Source organism: Helicoverpa zea, chromosome 27 (genome assembly GCF_022581195.2).
Source record: "Helicoverpa zea isolate HzStark_Cry1AcR chromosome 27, ilHelZeax1.1, whole genome shotgun sequence".
NCBI lineage: Eukaryota > Metazoa > Arthropoda > Insecta > Lepidoptera > Noctuidae > Helicoverpa > Helicoverpa zea.
The window spans coordinates 5,863,782-5,878,680 of NC_061478.1; the positions used below are offsets into that span (position 1 = coordinate 5,863,782).

A 14,899-nucleotide genomic window follows, 5' to 3' on the forward strand; every position below is an offset into this window, starting at 1 on the left:
CTCAAAACAACGCAACTGATTTTCATGCTTTTTTAAAATCTCTATCTGATTAAAGAGGAAGGTTTATAAGTATAACAACATACATTAAACAATGGGGATTAAACAATAGTGCGAAGCCGGAGCGGGTCGCTAGTGTAGAAATAATGTGCATTTGGGTAGTTTGTCATCGTCACTGCTGTGTAAAAACGTCCACTGCTGGATTGCTGCCTACCACTAGCTGAGGGATTTGCCCATAGTCACAGCGCTGGGCATGCATGTTAGTGAACGCAGTGTAGGATATGTTTAGCTTCGGAGATTTCGCTGCCCATCTCCAAGGCATTTAATATTCTACTTACAAACTGTCACACAGTATGACATTTGCAAAATGCAATATGGCGGATACTATTAGCTATTTGTCAAAAATATGACGCGAAATAATATTAAAACGCTTATATTTACACAAATGTACATAGTTTTATCAATTTTAATGTGGAAAAATGGCTGTTCTACCATAATTGAGCTGCACGTAAGGAACGGGCGCAAATCTATATAATATACTAGAGTCTGTTTGTTAAAACGCGCTCATCTCTGTAACCATTGGTCTGATTAGAAAAAATCTTTCAGTGTCAGATTAAAAACGAAGGCTTATGGACACTTCTATCCGGGTCCTCGAAGTAAGTATGTAACGGGCTGCGGGTGAAACCGCAAGCCTACCTATGCTTGTCAGTTAACATTACTGCATGGTGACAAAAAAAATACTACGACGGGTGTGTATTAAATCCAAAAACAAAGCAATCAATCAATTACAAAACTAACAATACACGGTTTTAATAAACTAATTAAGATAAAAACTGTACCTACTTACTTAACGCATAGGTATAAAATATCACGGTAAAAAAGATATCAGAATGACAAGCTGAAATACTACCGATATAGAATTTTACATAAAAGATAAAGATAAAAGACTAAGAAGACAATTAAAAGATAAATACTTAAAACACGTGTATGTGACGTCAAAATTTTGAAAAAAAAAAAATTAATTCGAGTCTTATATAATTTTGTTACGGAAAACTAAAAATAGACGAATGGAAGATATATATTCTAATTAAGGATAGATAGGCAGTATTTAAAACAATTTACGAGTAGGTATTTTACGGAAATAAATCTAGAAAATGCTAAAACAATGTACTTTAGTCGGCCTGTGTCGATTAAAATATCGTTTTTTAGTATACCTACCTATAAAATATTTTTGAAATAATTGATCGAGTACCTATGAGTCGAACACGCGAAGGATTCTATAAAACGAGCAAAAAAAAACACGTTTGTTGTAAGGTAGCCCCTAAAACATTCATTTTATTCCAGTTTTCAGTATCTATCTTCTATGAAAATTTCGGCTTATTGGTCGATTCGCACGAATTTAACTCGCACAAAACGTGCGAATCGACTCCTTTAAAACATATTATTTTTTCTGTAGTCGATTCGCACGAATTTCATTTATTGGCGTGCGAATCGACACCCTCACAAATATGTAGTAGGCTATTCGCACACGTTTCATTTTAAGGTTTAAAAAAATTAAAGTACAGTCGTGTTCAGCCATCATTGAAATAATAAAAAAAAAAATCAAAGTTTAAACAGCAGATATTTATTTGAAAGTAAGAAAGATCTGTATGGAATAAGTGATAATAATAATTACTTAAAACGTGGTATATGTAAATTTTTACCTTTGGTCTTAGCATGATAATATATAGGCTATAGCCTTCCTCGATAAATGGGCTATCTAACACTGAAATAATTTTTCAAATCGGATCAGTAGCTCCTGAGATTAGCGCGTTCAAACAAACAAACTCTTCAGCTTTATAATATTAGTACCTATAGATTACGCGGTTAGTGGAGTAGCAGTTTGTTAGTGACACTTATTTATTAATCTGTGTTCGATATTTGCTCATTTTTAATCCTCAAACCACGAGCTTACAAGATGTTCAGTACTTAATTCAGTAGTTTTAATTTTAATACAGATCATCATCCTCCTGCCCTTATCCCAATTTTATTTGGGGTCGGGGCAGCAAGTTTTCTCCTTCCATACTCTTCTGTCTGCCGTCATCTCACAAGTAACATTCTTTCTTACCATATCTACTTTCACACAATCCATCCATCGTTTCTTTGGTCTTCCTCTTCCACTATATCCGTCCACATTCATACTCATCATCTTTCTCACTACATGATTCTCATTCCTCCGCATCACATGCCCATACCATGACAGCCGGTTTCCACTCAGTTTTTCTGATACCGGCGCTACTTTCAAACTTCCTCTTATATACTCATTCCTCACTCTATCCATTCGCGTAACACCACATAGACCTCTTAATATTCTCATCTCTGCCGCATGCAATTGTCTTTCATTCGTGGCTTTTGTGGGCCAGCACTCTGATCCATACAAGACAGCAGGTCTGACCATACTCTTGTAAATTGTTGATTATAGATTGTGTTTCTATTTTCTCTCTGTTACGAGTAAAACATATTTGACCTTACTACTTCTGTGCTCAAGTGTACTTTATCGTAACTGCATTTCATAAAAAAACAACATGTGTGCGAATAGCCTACTACATATTTGTGAGGGTGTCGATTCGCACGCCAATAAATGAAATTCGTGCGAATCGACTACAGAAAAAATAATATGTTTTAAAGGAGTCGATTCGCACGTTTTGGGCGAGTTAAATTCGTGCGAATCGTCCAATAAGCCAAAATTTCAACTGTTTAGCTTTGACGGTTCATGAGAGACAGTATGGTAACAGAAGGACGGAAGGACCCCAAAAAGATTTTACAGCGTGTTGCCAAAAATTATAAAAGATTTTTCAATCTATAGATGACTTTTATTCAAAGAATATGTTTGACAGCTTTCGTATAGAAAATATATCAAACCGCCATATTTATTCCTCAGATGATGATGATTGAAAAATCGGATTCAGGAAGCGGGTAAAACTTATACTACTATCTATCACAAGTTAGTTAATATGTATTTGAAATTAAATCATAAACAAGTGAGAAGGTAAACAAGCTAGAAATTATATTCTAAATAAGGTCGATAGTACTTAATACTAGTATTTATTTCCGGCGGCGATTACGTACAGTCGGTAGCAAAATTGGTTCTTAATTTTGTCAAATTCAAAATAATATTATCTTTCTAACATTATAAATGCGAAAGTTTGTATTGTTTTTTCCTTTTTCACGTATAAACTTCTGGATGGATTTTGATGAAAATTGGCAGTAGTATAGCATTATAATAACATATAATGCATGTCCAGTGCGCTGAAAGTAGTTCCTTCGAGAAGTGGGGAAAACCGCCGGAAGAAGCTGCACTAGGCTGCACAAAGGAGATTGGGCAAGAATGTATGAAGTTTGGTCCAAATGTCCACCACGAACGAGACCTATACATATAATTAAATAGTCCACTTAATTTAGAGTAACTTTTACTAAGAAAGTAAAAAAAAAACAATGCCAAAAAAAAGTTGTAGCCAAAAATGTATTCTTAATTTTCGGTAGTTTTTTATGTTATCACTATTATTTTTTATTTTATTCCACTCTGATTTCCGCTATTTATCTAAAACGTAGCTGAGTAACACACATTTGCATATAAATAGCCCATATTTTTTTGCCCGATGGATGTACTAACCAATTGAGGCGCCAGAAGTGCTTGAATATACTGAGCGGTGCCTAGATCTAAGAATGTTCGATGTAACTGGTGGTGTCTTCTCTCTAATAATGAACAATTCTATTTTGTCAGAAGTTACAGAAAGTACGAAAATCGAACATCACGAAAAGTAATTGAAAAAAATCTATAAAATGTTTTATTTGATTTTGCTATAACTTTTTTCTGGCATTATATTTTTTTTTACTTTCATAACAAAAAATGTTCTATATTTAACGGGCTATCTAGCCATATAGGTCTCGTTCATGGTGGACATTTGGACCGGAATCGCCCATTGTCCTTTGCATTGCTGTTTAAAATCCTGGAAACCTAAGTTCTCGATGTACAAAATTCATTTTATTAATTCCAGCCATTTTGCCATAAAACCTTCACAGACAGACATACAGTCTGCTACAAATCCGGATCCTATCGGACTCATAGTACAAGTATGTATAATAAATATGTATGGTATACAAGGTATTTAAATTTTATTTTCAGCGTCTTTAGATCCGTGACCACACAGGTATTTTAATGCATCAATCCTACTCCACAGGTGTAGATGAAACTATCAATTAAAAGCTTAATTTATTAACGCTTATACAAACATTTATTCCAAGAGATTTAGCGAGACTATTGACAGAATTTTTGGCAGGACGAAAAATATTATATATATATATTATATATATATATTATATATATATATATATTTATGTATTTCCACACTTACATCTATCTTTACAGGATCTTAACCTAATGCGATAGAGAAGTAAATAAAAATTCTAAACATATCAACTAAATTGAAACATAACCCTAAAAATATATATAATTAACAATTAAAGTTCTAGTTCGTAACATACTACCCTATAATATATTTTGTTCTGGGATCGTGAAAAAAAAAGACGTGGTCATTGGCGGCCTAGCGGGTGAAGAACCCTCTAAAGTATGAGTCTGGATCTAATTTCAGGTCAGGCAAGTGCCAATGCAACTTTTCTAAGTTAGTAAGTACTTTTAAACATGTCTTTTACACCAATGACTGTGTTTTGGAGGGTAATGTGTCCTCCGAAACTGTGAGTCCGGCTGTCATTGAACATTCTTGGCAGTCGTTACGAGTAGCAAATCTGAAACCAGTCTTACTAAGGGGTATTGGGTTGCTCGGGTAACTGGGCTGAGAAGGTCTGATAGGCAGTCGCTCCTTGTAAAACACTGGTACACTGCATCCGGTTAGACTGGAAGCCGACCCCAACATAGTTGGGAAAAAGCTACGATGATACATAATATTAAATGCTAGCATTTAGTATCATGATCAAGTTATCTATTTTAAAAATAGTATTTTAAATTTAAATGGATTCACAATAAATTATGAGACAAATATAATCTTAATTGAAGAATAATTTAACTATATTATAGTTCGGCCATTCAGAGAATGCGTTCCTGACACGTCGCGATTGAACTGACGACGTAACTACATTCATTGATTATTGATATAATAATGTTGTTTTAATGCTCCTCAATTGTTAAAACGGTAAACAACCAGCAAAAATATTTTTATCGTAACTGCAACGCCATTGCAAAGTTACGTCGTCAGTTCAATCGCGACGTGTCAGGAACGCATTCTCTGAATGGCCGAACTATAATGTCGAATATTTTTTTTTATTTTTGGGCACAATTTAAATTCTTTAGACTTTGTGTCTAGCTGAAGGCTGAGTAAGATATTTGAAAAAAAAAATCGATTTTTCATAACATGTTTAAATTCATTAATATTGAACAAAGTGATCCGTTTGTATAGAACCTAAAACAAATATCCAGGTTAAGAAAAATATAAAACATAATACTGTATTTTTTCATAATTAATTAGGAATTTTAAACGTTTCCAAATGAAACATTTAAATTAACTAAATCATTAATAAATTAAAAAAAGGATTTTTGAAATCGCTACTGGTGCGGAAATATCTATTCTGAATTAAAAATAACACTCAAACCCGATGCAGAAGACCAAAAAAAACTTGGGTAGGTAAGGACCAAAATATTACGGGCGTTTTTCATTTTGAATCAAAAAGAATTGTGCTTGAGATGTTTGATTTTGATTTAGAGATGTACTAATATCCAAAAGAGAGTGAAGGAATAGTGAGTGCACCTGTGTCTGCGCAAATGCTCGTGCACTATAATATGTCCTGCGCAGCTGCCTGATCACCTTAAAAATGAGAACAGCCACCGTGGCCGGTATCAGCCGTGGACGCCATTATTAATATCCAAAATATTTTTTTTTAAACGCGCATACCATCCACTGGACTAAATAAAAAAAAAAACAGCAATGTAAGATAGCTTATTTATCGAGAAAGGCAAAATTTTGTCAAGGTAAGCGGGTGAAACCGTTGGTAGAAGCTAGTAAAACATAATTCGGTATCTAGCTACTTAATCTATCTTCATGTATAGTCCAGTAATATTGCACCTATTATTATACATGCAGGTATTATTATATCGTGGTTATTTGACATTAAAATAACATTTATACCGGTGGTTATGCAAGAAATAAATAATTTAGGACAGTTGCATGCTTGCGACTGCATTTGTAATATAAGTTCATGATTTAATTTAATCTTCATAAGTCAATTTAAATTAAGTCAAATTTTAATTACCTATCTACTTAAATAAAGTTTAATATTCAACAAAAAAATCTTAAGTAAAATTAAAATAAGACAAAAATCAAAAGGACAATGCTCATGAAGTATGAGAAAAAAACCCAGGCCCGGCGCAAAAGAAATGTAACTCAAAATATAGGTAAAAATAAGTAATTAAATATTACATAGGGGGCATTATCGAAATCAGTGGCTATATGCGTGAAATTGCTATTCGAATTTTAACATCTGCGGTACATTGCTACTCAAGATTTTAGAGGTAACATAATGTATTAGTAAAAGGAACAGCAAACAGATACAGTTGTGGTTTAAGAGCAACATAATGACATGTTTATAGCAACTTCTCCACTATTCTACCTACTTTTACAAAATAATAGGATGATAGAACTAAAACAGGATATGAATGCACTTTTCATTTTAATATCTAATAACGCTTAAAAGTCATCGATTCTTTATTTCTAACACGACGAGATCCAAAAATGTTGCGGGATGCGCGAACTGTTCCTCATGTCTGGCCCACCCAAGTAATGTAAAACGCTCATGACGCGATGACGTGGGCGCTGCAGCCTGTATTTCGGTATTGATTTATCTTTTTGGAGAAGCTTATTAACTACTTGCCATATTACTTGTTTGTTGTTTCAGATAGCACTTTAATTAAACTATAAGCCCCAGCTGCTCATGTTACCCCTTTAAAAAATCAAATAGCAATTTCATACATTTAGCCATTGATTTCGATGATGCCTCCTATGCAGTATTTCATTACTTATTATTACCTATAATTTGAGTTACTTTTCGTTTGCGCCGGGCTTGGGTTTTTTTTGAGCATTGTCCTTTGTTTATTCAAACTTGCCTGCAAAACAGCACTTTTCGAACGTCAGAAATTTACAAAAACAGCCCCCAAAACGCCCACCCTTCACCACTTCCTATGTATTTTTGCTGGGAAGAATTAGCGCAACAAACAAAAGTCCATTAATATGAAAAACCAACGAAAAGTGGTCTGACCAAAACTGAAGGACATGATTCGCAAACGATTTGCTGGTCCTTCTATCCTAAGTAACACGAGTTGAAATATGTACATACTTCTTTTACTAATATGTATAATAAAGTCAAAAACATTTTTTGTTTATTTATTTGTTCACTAGAGGTCCCGAAACCCCTTCCCAGTCCATCCGAACATCTTTGGCAGTCGTTACGGGTAGTCAGAAGCCAGTAAGTCTGACACCAGTCGAACCAAGGGGTATTGGGTTGCCCGGGTAACTGGGTTGAGGGGGTCAGATAGGGCAGTCGCTCCTTGTAAAGCACTGGTACTCATCTATATCCGGTTATACTGGAAGCCAACCCCAACATAGTTGGGAAAAGGCTCGTAGGAGGATGATAAAGATTCCGAAACTAAAGGACTGATATGAAAAAAATATTTCACTGTTAGAAATTAGCTATACTATCCCCGAGTAACATAGGCTATATTTTATCCGGGTACGGTATTTACCACAGGACACAGGTGAAAAAACTTGAAACAGCTAGTGTGATATAAAATTAGCATTTTACATTAATTATTTATAATTTTCATAGGCCTAAAGGTTGCTTGTTATGTAATGAGCTGTTTAATGACGGTGGGTCTACTTTATGTTCATTTTGTAGACTCGTTGGCATAGATCTTTTAAAATTATAAAATGGTCAAGGTATCTCGCCATCCTCCTGCCCTTATCCCAATTTTATTTGGGGTCGGCGCAGCATGTTTTCTCCTTCCATACTTTTCCATTCATAATATATTCGGGCCTTAAGGCGACGAATTGGTAAACAATAATTCCATAACCGGCACGCGCATCTAAGGGGGCCAAGAGGGGACGGAGCGTCTGAGCGGGGCGAGGAATACAATACGCGCGCTAGCTTATAACTTAAAGTCGTAAGCGACAAAATGGTTTTGTAATTTTATTATTTAGAAATGATAATTTGATAAAAATTCCTTCCACAATTTTAAAGAGTATGTATATACTCAACTACTAAAAAAGTTAAGAGGCTTAAATCGGTCCCGTTTGCCCATAATATGTGAATCTCTTTTTAAAAAGAAGTATGTTTGATATATTTTTCTCTGTTATAAAAGTTACCTAATCATGTTTTGAAGTCTAACAAAATAAGGTTTATATCATGAACTTTCAGGTAACCAAGTTGTATTTGATCCGTTTTGTACTTACTGAGAAAAATTGAGATCCTTGGCGCCAAAGTTTCCAATTCGTCCTCTTAACATCCCTACTAATATTATAAATGCGAAAGTAACTATGTCTGTGTGTCTCTTACGCTTTCAGGTCTAAACCACTGAACTAATTTTAATAAAATTTGGTACAGAGATAGAGTTGACCTTGAGAAAGAACATAGGATAGTTTTTATCCCAGAATTTTGAATAATTCTCTTGGAAACGCGATATAACCGAACTCTACTCGGGCGAAGCCGCGGGCGGAAGCTAGTACTATAATGTTTTGGCATAAAATGGTCAAGCTATTATGTGGACTTCAAAATGTACTTAGGATAAGGACTAAAAGTTATATGATACGCAATTTAGGCAATCAATTGGGGAACATTTTATATCTATCCTACTCATAAAGATTGGCAGTTTTTGGCCTTATAATAAGTAATCTCTGGATCTATTCAAATCTTTTTGAAAACGATTTTCCGATGAAAAGTCATTCATGTTGTGTCTTAAGTTGTGTTTTATCGACATAGAGGAAGTAATATTGAATAAATATTTTAAACTTTAGGAATCTGTCAGATATAGTATTGATAAGAGATGTTAAAGAAACGGAGTGAAGGAACTGATTTTATTCAAGGCAATAATAGATCTAATTAAGAATTTAAATATGTAGCAAAAAATCGTTGATATATCCTTGTAAGATTTTTAAAACATCTCTAAACATTTTAAATATATCATTAAACGATTTGAAAACATATTTCAATTTTTTAAATTAAATATGTATATCATTAAACGCTTTTAAAATATATTTAAAATTATTTTTTTTTCATTCATAAAATTACATATAAGCCACGGATTACCTAGAAAGCAACTCAATTTTTTTTAATAAAAAATCAAATAAAAATTAAATAAAAAAAACTTTAAAAAATTACAAAAAAAAAACAAAATATTCGCAAACGCGCGAACCAAAGACTAGATTTTTATAAAAAAATCTAAAAAATTACAAAAAAAAAAACATCCAAATATTTCGCAAAGGCGCGAAACAAAAGCCAAGACATTCGATTAATCGTTACTACCTTGCGACTTTGACATACCAGCGTAGACTAAAAATTTGGCACGTGTAAGCGAACAAACCTGTACTACTCGAGTTGTATCAATTTGAATCTAGTTTTTTCGTAGTTTTTTTTTGTCTTTTTGTTAATTCTGTTGGAACCTGTTGTTTGTGGGAATGGCTTATTAACTGTTTATGTTATGTAACAACGTTTTTTATTCGTTTTTGTGTTTAGGGCGGCTGGTTCAGTTTTTTTTGTTTTATTTTGTATTGATTTGATAATTGTAATTCATGTTTTTTTTTTACAAAATGCTTTCAACTAGTTTATTTATAAATAAATAAAATAAAAAAAAAACTATTTTAACCACGATTTTTATTTCTTGATAATTTTAGAATATTTCTGTAAGAAAAAACTATTCCCTAAACGATAATATTATGTCAAGGTTGAATGACTTTTTTGTCGACTTAAAATTTTACTTCTTAATTTTAAATATCTTCTTATTTTTAAATATAATAATTTTCCCATGGAGTGTACACTGTACCTACTTACATATGTATCTAAGTTCTAAGATTTTTTTATATAATATGTTAATATAGGTTTAGTTTTCAACTGGTTTTACCAAAAATAGGGATGCTCCCAATTCCGATGTTTAAGTTTATTTAAAAAATATTTGTAATTATGTAATTAATTGCTGATTGACTTTTAAAATAAATGTTCCAATAGTACAAGATTGCAGTAGCAGTTGCAAAGGATCGATAAAACTTGTAATAAATTCGATGATTAGTGCACAATCAGTTTCACCTTCATTCAATTTGAGCTTATATTTTATTGCAACGATTTCATCCGCGTTTAACATAACTGACAGTTATATACAGCATGTTGATTTTTTATAAATAATTTATAAAAATATTTTCTTTTTTTTTTATAAAAAAATTTTCTTTTTTTTAACACTATCGTTTAGCCCCATGCTAAGCTATTAATTAACTTGTGGGTATAATATGGGTGTGAACACTACCGATAATCTACATATAGCTACACATATACATAAAACACCCAGACCACAGCCAACAAGCATGCTCATCACACAAATGTTGTCTGTACTGGGAATCGAACCCGGGACCTCAGGTTCGGCAGTCCGGCATGGTGACCATCGCCCCAGTATTTTTTGGGACATCGAGTAATTTTAATAGGTTTTTTTGTACATTCATATATTTTATTTATTTATTAAAGCCTTCGATCACAGAAAAGTATAGAATAATCGCGAAATACGCCTTCAACTTAAAATTATGATAATAATTTGAGATAAAATTCAAGAAAACACCACGGAGTCACAATTACGAGTATATTGAATTATTATGTTGTTTTATATTTATTGATTATATCAGTTTTACGATTTCATAAAGTATTTTGAGGCGTTGATAAGAACCTTTGAGATTTTTTCTAATTGGTATGTTTTTATACATAGGTAATATTAAGCTGTTTACCGGGATTCCAACCTATTCTAATAATAGATTTTTAAGAAAAAAAAAACAAATTCGGAACATATATTTATGGTCTGGGCATTTTTAAGTGCAGTTGACATTACTGTCAGTTAATACAAAAAAATGCAATTTGCCCTTGAAAATTGACAGCTGTCAGCTGCATACAAAATTGGGACCCTATAAAGAATGTTTGTTTTTTTTTTCAGTATCTACCACAATACTATACTCAAAAATATTTAAAAATATACAAAGAAAACCTGTCAGATCTCATTGCTTAAACCAGTATTTCTAGAAATGTCTAAGTATCGTGAGATCGAAGTTAGAAGATTCTTTCTTTCTAACCCTGAACAATAATAATTATATTAAAATAAGTCGGTTTATAATCTTTATTTGTATGATTATGTAAAAATGTCGGCAGTGGAGTTTAAATGAATAATGAAAAAGCACAAAAAAATATCAAGTATTTATAAAAAAAACTGGATCACAAAAGGTAAGAAAATTGTGGATCGCGGCTGTCTTGTGAACAGTCTGTTGGCAGACGTTACGGGTTGTCAGAAGCCAGAAAGTCTGACAACCAGTCAGTGGCATACTGGTACTCAGCTGCATCCAGTTAGCCTGGTAGCCAAACCCAATACACTTAGTTGAGCAGTTTGTGCAAGTTGATTTCAAAACTAATATTTTAAAGAGGATTTTTATTTATTTTTTCTGTTTCCCCGAAACTACTAAAGCGATTTGAAAAATTCTTTCACTGTTGGAAAGCTACCCTCGAGTAACATAGACTATATTTTATCCGGGTACGCTCAGTATGCGCGTGAAACCGCTTGAAACAGCTAATGATAAAAAATAAAAAGAATAAAAAAAAAAAAAACAATGAAAAACTTACGTACGGAAGATATGGGTATCCATTATTTCTATAAACACAGTGACTTCTAAACCACGTAAATGGCCGAAACTTCATAATATCGAAATATGATACCTACTCCAATAGACAAACTTTTTCAAATGACCAAAAATTAAGCTCACATTTTTCGAAATGAGAATATTAAATTATCATAGAGTTAGAGACATTGTAAATAAAAAAAAAAAGTTGTCACACATTTATGTTATACTCGAAATAAACAATTTATTGGTATTTAGTTGAAACTAAAAGACCACATTAAAGACAGTGACAATAATTTATTTTTTGATCACTCGATTAGTTTTGAAAAAACCAGCCGAAACGCAAACAAGAAATTATTTTACTCTCTCAAAGAATATATTTAAGAGAATAAATTAATTCTACTTAATACCTAGAAAAAAGCCAAGCAATTGGATATTTATATCAAAGCCCACATTGTATTATAATAACGATTTTGATCACTAAAATTAAACTTCTACTTAATAATCTCAAACAGTCGATTTTTTTCGCAAATGTATTACTTTCCTAAATTATAGGTACCTAACTATCAATTTATTTAACCGACCATTAAGACACAAGAAAAAAAAAACAAAAACACCAAAAATCTGTAAAATTCACATATTTTTTAAACAACTTTTTAGTAAAAAACCGCAAAAAAAAAATAAAGTTTGACGTTCCTCTCAAAACTTCACTTTCACTCAGCTGTCACACTCGTCAACGGTTTACTATCTATCAAGAGTTATTTGGGTAGCCATGATACCCCTATCCTTGAGTATTTACTAGAGGGGGGCCTACGATCTCTTAATTAGCAATCGGTTATTGTTTCACCTTTTTTAGGAAGGTCAAGAGCGGGTATGGCTTTTTGGTCCTTCCACTACGCGTGTCAAAGGACCAATTTTTCAAAAGAATAGGTTTGTTATCATACAGATGAGAGACCTATATAATTTTTAACAATTTAAAGGGGTTTTTCTTGTTACTTTCCTGTTAACCGACTTCTCAAAAAGTAGGAGGTTCACAATTCGATCACCTAGGCATGTGTGTTTAAATCAAATTCTATATTTTTTTTTTTCATAAGGAGCTATTCATGCTTTACGAAGGCTCAATTAACATCTCGCGGAATAGAATAAAAACCACTTTTTACAACGAATAATAATTAACTTTGTATCAATTGTATAACATAAAAACCAGATAAGAACCAGACTTTATGTCAAATTTTTTGGTATGCGTGAGAGCTCAATCGGATTTGACATAGTGCTACGATGTGAATAGTGGCTTTTATAACATTCCACAGCGTTGTAAATTAAGCCTATGGCGCCTTAATGTCTGACCCTCTGAATCTATAAAAAATCTTTTAGACAGTATCATCATCCTCCGAGCCTTTTTCCCAACTATGTTGGGGTCGGCTTCCAGTCTAACCGGATGTAGCTGAGTACCAGTGCTTTACAAGGAGCGACTGCCCTATCTGACCCCCTCAACCCAGTTACCCGGGCAACCCAATACCCCTTGGTTAGACTGGTGTCAGACTTACTGGCTTCCGACTACCCGTAACGACTGCCAAGGATGTTCAATGACAGCCGGGACCTACAGTTTAACGTGCCATCTGAAACACAGTCATTGGTGTCTAAGATATACTTAGAAAGTACATACAAACTTAGAAAAGTTGCATTGGTACTTGCCTGACCTGGAATCGAACCCGCGCCCTCATACTCGAGAGGTTGATTCTTTGCCCACTAGGCATAATTTCATGCATGAGAACTAAAAATTCAACACCAGTCTTTTACTAATTTGCATCTAAGCAGGGATTTTGAGCGCTTGAGTTTAAAGGACATAAGAAATGACAGCTCAGTGCTCTGATTGTAATCGTTTACAATCATCATCTGCCTAGCCTTTTCCCACTTATGTTGGGGACAGTTTCCAGTCTTACTGGATGCAGCTGAGAAACAGTGTGCCACATTAAGCGATTGCCTATCCGACCTCTGCAACCCAGTTACCTGGGCAACGCGATACCCCTTAAGGCTGGTTGTCAGACTTACTAGCTTCCGAGTCAGAAGTTCTGACTACCCGTAACGACTGCCAAAGATGTTCAATGACAACCTGGACCAACCAATTTATCATGCCCTCCGAAATACGGCAATAATTAGCAAAGGTGACAATTTTATTTAAAGTAAAATTTTGTCACAGAAATAAATTCACTACAGTGTAAAATAAAAGTAAATATTGTAATTAATTTATTTATTTACGTAAATTAACATAGAATTGACATGATTTCAATTGTCTTCCGTTTATTGGTGCTTAGTAATGCATCGTCTAGTATATGGTCTGGCTTGTTATATAATATGAAATATACCTACTAATAGTGGTAAATATAAAAAAAAAGTCGTGGTGGCCTAGTGGGTAAAGAGCCAACCTCTCGAGTATGAGGGCCTGGGTTCGATTTCAGGTCAGGCAAGTACCAATGCAACTTTTCTAAGTTTGTATGTACTTTCTAAGAACATCTTGGTCACCAATGGCTGATAAAAAGGTGAAGTAAAACATCTCGAGGAAACCTGGACTTTATAGTCTGAAATCAGCAACCCGCATTGAGCAAGCGTGGTGATTAATGCTCAATCCTTCTCCGTGTAAGAGGAGGCCGCAGCCCAGCAGTGGGACTATAAAAAGGCTGTAACTGCATACCTATTAGAAAAAACATACAAGTAGGCTATGTTTATTCATGTCGTCAGGAAGTGGTTCCGACGGTATATCATTATCATAGTAGGTACTCTATATGAATAAGTTTTGTCATTACTCAAAAAGTCATTGAATGAAATAAATGACAATTTAATAAGTCACTATCTGTCTCTTGGTAATAACTTCGGGCACAAGGATAAAAATATGCTATAGCTTTCCTCGAGAAATGGACTATCTAACACTGAAAGATTTTTTAAATCGGACCATTCGTTCCTGATATTATCGCTTTCAAGTAAGCACACTCTTCAGCCCTATA

General features: G+C 33.6%; 1 protein-coding gene across 3 annotated transcripts in view; it reads right to left on the reverse strand.

Annotated features, from left to right (window-relative positions):
* LOC124643298 overlaps positions 1-14,899 on the reverse strand; it is a 45,035-nt gene that overhangs the window by 11,512 nt on the left and 18,624 nt on the right. The gene's annotated exons all lie outside the window — the stretch shown is intronic.